Below are 6,930 nucleotides of genomic sequence, written 5' to 3'. Positions count from 1 at the left end.
AGTGAGTGAATAAAGTGCAATGTGATTAATGTTGATCTAATGGTCTTACATTTTCTCAGGCGTTTTCAAATCAAGCATGCTAGCAGACTTGTTCACTGGTGTCTCCTTATCCTTAATACGTTCTTCTGTGTCGCTATGTTGTTTGATACATCTGATAATGTCGTGTAGTTCTTTGGTAAGTCGGTCCCTGTGGCTTTTCGGCAACGATCCAAGAAGTGAACAGCCGAATTCCTTTAAATACAGTAGCCTTGTTGATAAACACCTTCTTGTAGTGCAGTCTAAATATAATAGTAGATTGTAAGCTTAACTAAAGCTTACAGATCTGGGCAGCAGATGTTTGCAAGGCTTTTTTACACGATTGACTAAGGAAGGTAATGTTTTTTCTTTGAGTCTTGCAAGAGTGAGGGTTCACAAAGCATGAGGTCCTGGACGGTTACCTCAAAGATCGTCACTAAAGGTGATCACTGACTAACGGTAGATGCCACAACTATCGAGGTGCTAGTTACGCTTTAGGAAGGTTTTCTTTTAGAAGTAGTAAAACAAAACCTGCGTTTCATGGTAAGACCAAATCGCAAAGGAAAAAACAATAAATAAATAAAAATCTTCAACTAAAAACATACCTTGTCAAGTTGTTTACCGCCAGCCGTAGCGGATACTTGCCACACACCGCTGTTCTGCTGCTGGTTGGTGGCCGGACATGAGCAGGATAAAGCTTTCGAGCACTACGTGAAGACCTGATGACTATAACAAAATCGTTTGGTAAGATCATTTATGCATGTCAACGATAAATTTAGGTGTATGGTAGGTAATCGATGTACGAACACTACTTATTGGCACCCCCAAAGTCAAAACCGAGGAGAGGCCTTTTAGTCTCAATAGGGCTCATGGCACAGAAGTTTGAGGCCCTTTTGGAGCCAAAAAATCTGACTCACATCTGTAATATTTGTTAGTGCTGTCATTTATATAGATTCAAAATATGATAGCAATAAGGACACTTTTGAAATATAGCTACTACTTACTTGACAGTTGATAACAACAGTTCTGACGCCGCCTTCCTGGCTTGCATTGGGGTCGATGGTGTCGAGAGATTTCACACTGAAGCCTAGGCACTGCAGAAGGGCGCATAATTCCACCACATCTGTGTACGCGTCCTAAAATATTATGGTATAAAGCAATTTAATACATAGCTACATTTCATTCAAACTATATCTCAAAAATACTTGCCGTTAGAGACATTTTTGTTTGCACTTGTTGAATTGTGAAATTATTATCATAAATATTGTATTGGACGTAGTTTATTATGCATTAGGAAATCTATTCTTTTGCAAAAGAACTGATTCTAAACATTGGCAAATTTAATAATAAAATCCATATATTTTGAACTACCCACAAAATAATGTCAGATAATATAGAAAATATTTAGATATACAAAGTTGCCATTAATAAATACCGGAATGTTCAAATTGAAATATGATTTTTTCTATAGATATATTTTTTTAACATAAATAATATCCTGTTTTTTAAATTAAAGACCTGGCAAATTTATAAAATCATAACCAATAGAATGTTTTAATTTATAATACAGCTTACCATACTTTACAATACTATTTACCTGAGAATCGTGATAACAAGTTAACGACGTATTCTAACTGTTAATATATTTTTCGAGTAGAAAATATATTCGAACGAAGCTAAAAATTAGTGATACCAAAACTGCTGTTCTAGTATTAGTATTATAATTACTACATAGTTTAATACAAATAGTCAATTCAAATTCATTATACATTAAAATTTAAAGACCCTATAGGAAGAGGGCTTGTATGAATAATGTTAAAAAAAAAGATTAATATTAGTATGTGGAAATAAAAAAAAACGATTTTAAATATAGATATTTATTACGAAATCTTATAATACATCCACAATTTAAAAATCGAACTTAACATTCAACACTGACTGTTACTGATGTTCTTTATTTAAATAATAACGACCAAAGAGGTTTAATTGTAGGTCATGTAGCGTGGAGTGGCGGAGAACTTGGCGTACGACTTGATGACTTTGTTGACGGCTTCGAGGAAGTCTTTCTCCGTGGCCACCTTACGGCGGGCACGGATGGCGAACATGCCAGCCTCTGTGCATACAGACCTGCAATAAAACAGTAATTAAAATAAATCCTAGAATGATGAATTAGTTACCATTAATACATTTTCTGTAATAAGCGCAGCATTTCACTGGCTTTGCTAAAAGCTTCGATTACTAATAGTAATAGTACTATAGTAAAATAGCTAATAGCTAAAATGACTACATGACTTCATTGCTCATCAATCTGACACATTAGATGTCATAACTGAGTCATGGTAATAACTAATTACACTGTGTACAATGTTCTTAACACAACAGAACTTGCACACTGTTGCCTAATAACATAAATAGACAAAGAACTATTACTTGTCTAAACAGACCAACATGGGAATTTTTTGTGTTCTATACAAGATTATATGAAAATATAATGAACATTATATGAGAAGCTAGCTCTCACCTGATCTCAGCGCCAGTAGAGTTTGGGCACAGCCGCGCCAGCAGATCGAAACGTATGTCTCTCTCGACGCTCATGGAGCGCGCGTGGATGCGGAAGATGTGCGCGCGGCCCTCCAGGTCGGGCAAGCCAAACTCAACCTTACGGTCCAAGCGGCCGGGACGCATCAGCGCCGGGTCTAGCGTATCCGGCCGGTTGGTCGCCATGAGAACCTGGTGGAGTTTAGGTATAACATGAATTTGGACGAAAGAAATAAATGTCACACAATAATATGTGTTTTTTGTGATCAAGCAAACACAATTTATCGGCCTCATTCTAGTAATGGCAACCAGTCAAATCCTGGGCCTCTTAATTAACATTGAGAAATCTGTTTTGTATAAGACACAATCAAAAGTATTTCTCATACTAAAATGAAATTATGTACTCACCTTAATATTTCCTCTTGGGTCGAAGCCGTCGAGCTGGTTAATCAACTCCAACATGGTTCTTTGCACTTCATTGTCACCGCCGGCGCCGTCGTCGAAACTGCAATAAATACGTTGTTGTAATTCTAAACTTAAATATTACAAATATAAGGTGCATTTTTCTCTTGTAAGCAAAATGTGTTTTAAAAGGATAGATGATTCTATACATGACTATATTATTGAATTTTGCTAATTTTTTTTTCAAAGGAATCTCCGTTGAACATTGTTAACATGACAAATAAAAATGGTACAAATAATTTTTTCTATTATAATGCTGTATGTCTATCTATATGTAATTGTATTTTTGCGTTGTTCCACTCACCGAGCACCACCAATAGCGTCGATTTCATCGAAGAATATGAGACAGGCTTTCTTACTACGCGCCATTTCGAACAGTTCGCGCCCCATACGGCGCGCCCTCGCCTACGTATTTTTGAACCAACTCCGAACCTGGCAGGCAAAGTAATCTTTAAACAAAATGCTCAATTCCTTTACAAAATAGAACATTTTCCCGTGAAGACTTATAAAAATATGTATTTTTTTTTAAATAATGTTTGACAATGTGTAGCCTTGTAACTAATCTTGATGTTACAAAGTTGTTCATCGTTATTTTATATTGGGGAACTGTATCAGAACACTGTCTATGCTTATGGACAGAACTCTTTCTTTATTCCCCGTATATCAACATTATTTTGTGTTTATAAATACAATTTCGCACTAGTATTTTCGAGTCCATTTCTAGGCAACTCACTTAACACGGGAATTGAACCCGCGACCTTTGGTTTTAGAGGCCGCTTCACTACCTCTGCGCCACTGAAGCTATGCTTAGGTATATCCAAAAATAGAGCTAATTAAACAAAGTACCATTACCAACCATAACTTAATAAAACAAGCATTGTATAGAACTGCACTGTGCTATCACTCAAAGACAATAGGTATCACAATATCGAATCTTCGAATGTAATACACTGGCTACAATGTCCTTAAAACCTCTCAAACTTACCAATAACTCTAATGAAGCAAGCGTCAGTGCGGTTGGCGACGGCCCTCGCGCATAACGTCTTACCAGTACCTGGCGGACCAAACAGCAACACGCCTTTAGGCGGCTCAATACCTAGCTTCACGAATTTCTCAGGCTGTAAATAAAAGTATATATTAGCGAACTGTTTGTGACTAGAACAACGAACAAGTTGCAGGATATATTGTGACAATTTTTAAATTATGCAAAATTTTAATAATCAAGATTATTTATTTCCAGTATAAGTGAAGATACTTTAACGCCAATCAAAACAATTTGAGTAAAAACAAAGGTCTTTATAGCTTGGCTGAAGAGGTAATCAATATATATATATAAAAATGAATCCCTATTTCCCTTGGTCACGCCATCACGCGTGAACGGCTGGACCGATTTCACAATTTTTTCTTGTTCTGTTTGTTATTGTCAGGAGGTTCTTATGAAGCAAAATTTAAGAAAACTTAATGAAAATATTAATTTTATATAACTGTCCATTGTTTAAAATAGCTGTCAGCGATTGACAGAATGCACGATGCAAGTTCATAGTTAAGAGGGGACAACGTCTGTCAGGTCAACTAGTATGGAATAATTACAGTCCTCACATTAGTACCAGAAAAAAGGTCCCCCATGTAGATAAAATTCTAACTCACATGCAACAGGGGAGTCTCCACTACTTCCCTCAGCTTCTCTATCTGTTCCTTACATCCACCAACATCGCTGTATGTTACGTTTGGAGCTTCTCTTCCACCTGCATCATCGTCACTGTTGGATCGATCTTTGGTGGCAGAGGTATGTGGATCTGATACTTGTTACGGTCCACTCTATAGAATATAATAGTTTTTAATATGACACTTATGTCTGTTTGATTTATTAAGTCATATTTTTACATAATATATTTTAATTATGGTATTTTTTATCATTTTATTTAGTAATATTGTAGGTTGTATTGGTAAAAATGTAACCAAGGTAATAACTCAATTTGAAACTCTATACTAATTGAGCTAAAAACTTGGTGCATTTATGTTGAGGTTAACATAAGAATTTGTCTATCTTGAAACAAATTCCACATATTTCTACACCCTCCGATGTTTAAAATGCATTTTAAATAAAATAATTTAAAATCTATAAGCTTTACTTTGTCTGTTCTTGTCCCAGTAAAACACAAACGCCAACTAATCTTCACAAAAAAAGAAAAATAATATTCTTAAGTATACCTCAAAAACTACTAAAACATTACATAAGCAGAAAGAAAAAAAAGAAATAAAATGAAATGCTGGCTGGTTAAAACAATCTATAGTAATAGATAAAAAAGTTTAAAAACTCACCCAACTCTCATTCCTTCTTCAATATCAGTGGGGCAACAGAATCAGCGAGGTCTACCACAAACTTGGCAAACTGCTTCACATTGATTATGTACTTGGGGTCATTTGAGTCCGCATTGATGATTTTTGTGCATCTAGCCACCTGTGAAAAGAATGGTGTGAAACATTTGTTAAAAACAAGAATATGTATTTAGGTTTTCATTGGAACCACAGTTGTTGATACATAATTTTTTTTTATAATCATAAATGTAACTATTATTTTGATATTGTAGTAGAAAAGCAGTTTATAGCAATATTGCTGTTATAAACACACACACTCATGCTTTTTATCCCTGAAGGGGTAGGGTAAAGTGCAACTGGAGCCCCACTTTCTGCCATATGCCCCTTGTCTTGATATGATAGGGGCATGAATATTGCCATATCGAGCACAAATTACAAAATCAGCCGATACTAAGTAAAACGCAATATCACTGCTTGAATCAGGTATCAAACCTGAGATCTAGCACTGTTCTTGTGCCACAATACAACTATGCCTGAGGCAGTAGTTTTATTTATAAAATGACAATACATTTGGTCTCCTTACCACCGCTTTCACAGACTTTTGTCTAGTTTCAGATGAATTTATATAAATTTAAACTAGTAGGTAAACACATTTTAAAGGCACTAAGAATATAATCATTTATAGTTAACCTGCAAGGGCTGTTCATTTTGTAATGTTTGTTTGTCGGCAGCAAGATCCCAAAGAGCTGGTGGTGCCAACCCTGTGTCTGATTCCTTGATACCCGTAAGTTCGTTCACCTTCTTCATCACTGTCTGGATACCTTCCTCCACCTCTTTGATGATTTTTGTATACTGCCCCTGGCCCTAAAAATTAGAACAGCATTATTAGGTTCGAAAATTTGCCAGTCATCGACACCAGAACATACAAATAAGAAGGTGTCTACGCATGACTCTCAAAAGGGCTATGTCGCCCTCGTCAAGAGCTGAAAAGAAAATCAAAATATAACATAGTAATTGGAAATTGAGACTAAACAAAAGGCAATAAAGGTTACTAGCCATTGTGAATAAAAAATACATGAATACATACATTTTATCTCTTTTTCCGGCTCCTCCTTGTCATCTTTAACTTTTCTCATATCATCTCCTAAGTGGTCTGGCATTTTCTAATATTTCTTTGCACTAAAACAGTATTTTACAGATGAATTTACAAATCCAGCGTCCGTCCGTCACCAATGCAAAATCTAAACGTTTCTTTCCACGTCATTTGTTAGTGACATCAGTTATTATATAGACATACAGAATGAACACAATATTTTTTTTAATATCGCGTATAACGAAACGCTTTTTTCTGTATAATTTCATGCAGAAACTTTAAACTTTATAATATCCTTTTTTATGTAATTGACTAACAGTTTATTAATTATTATTAATTAATTAACATCAAAAATCATAAACAAGACATAAAATTAAGAACTAGATTCGTAATAATAAAGTAGTAATATCTTTTGAAAGGACGAATAATGTTTATTTTATGTTACGTAAATTGAAACAAGTGTTTAATGACAAGCATTTTATCGAATGTATGAATTTTGTGAA

The 6,930-nt window shown here is 35.1% G+C and overlaps 1 pseudogene; it reads right to left on the bottom strand.

Moving 5' to 3' along the window:
• Positions 1-1,876: 1,876 nt before the first annotated feature.
• On the bottom strand, positions 1,877-6,596 carry LOC119188959 (annotated as a pseudogene).
• Between the last annotated feature and the right edge of the window lie 334 nt (positions 6,597-6,930).

This window comes from Manduca sexta, chromosome 10, assembly GCF_014839805.1.
Source record: "Manduca sexta isolate Smith_Timp_Sample1 chromosome 10, JHU_Msex_v1.0, whole genome shotgun sequence".
NCBI classification, from domain to species: domain Eukaryota; kingdom Metazoa; phylum Arthropoda; class Insecta; order Lepidoptera; family Sphingidae; genus Manduca; species Manduca sexta.
Note: the sequence above shows the minus strand (reverse complement) of the source record. Positions and strands in the feature narration are given on the sequence as shown.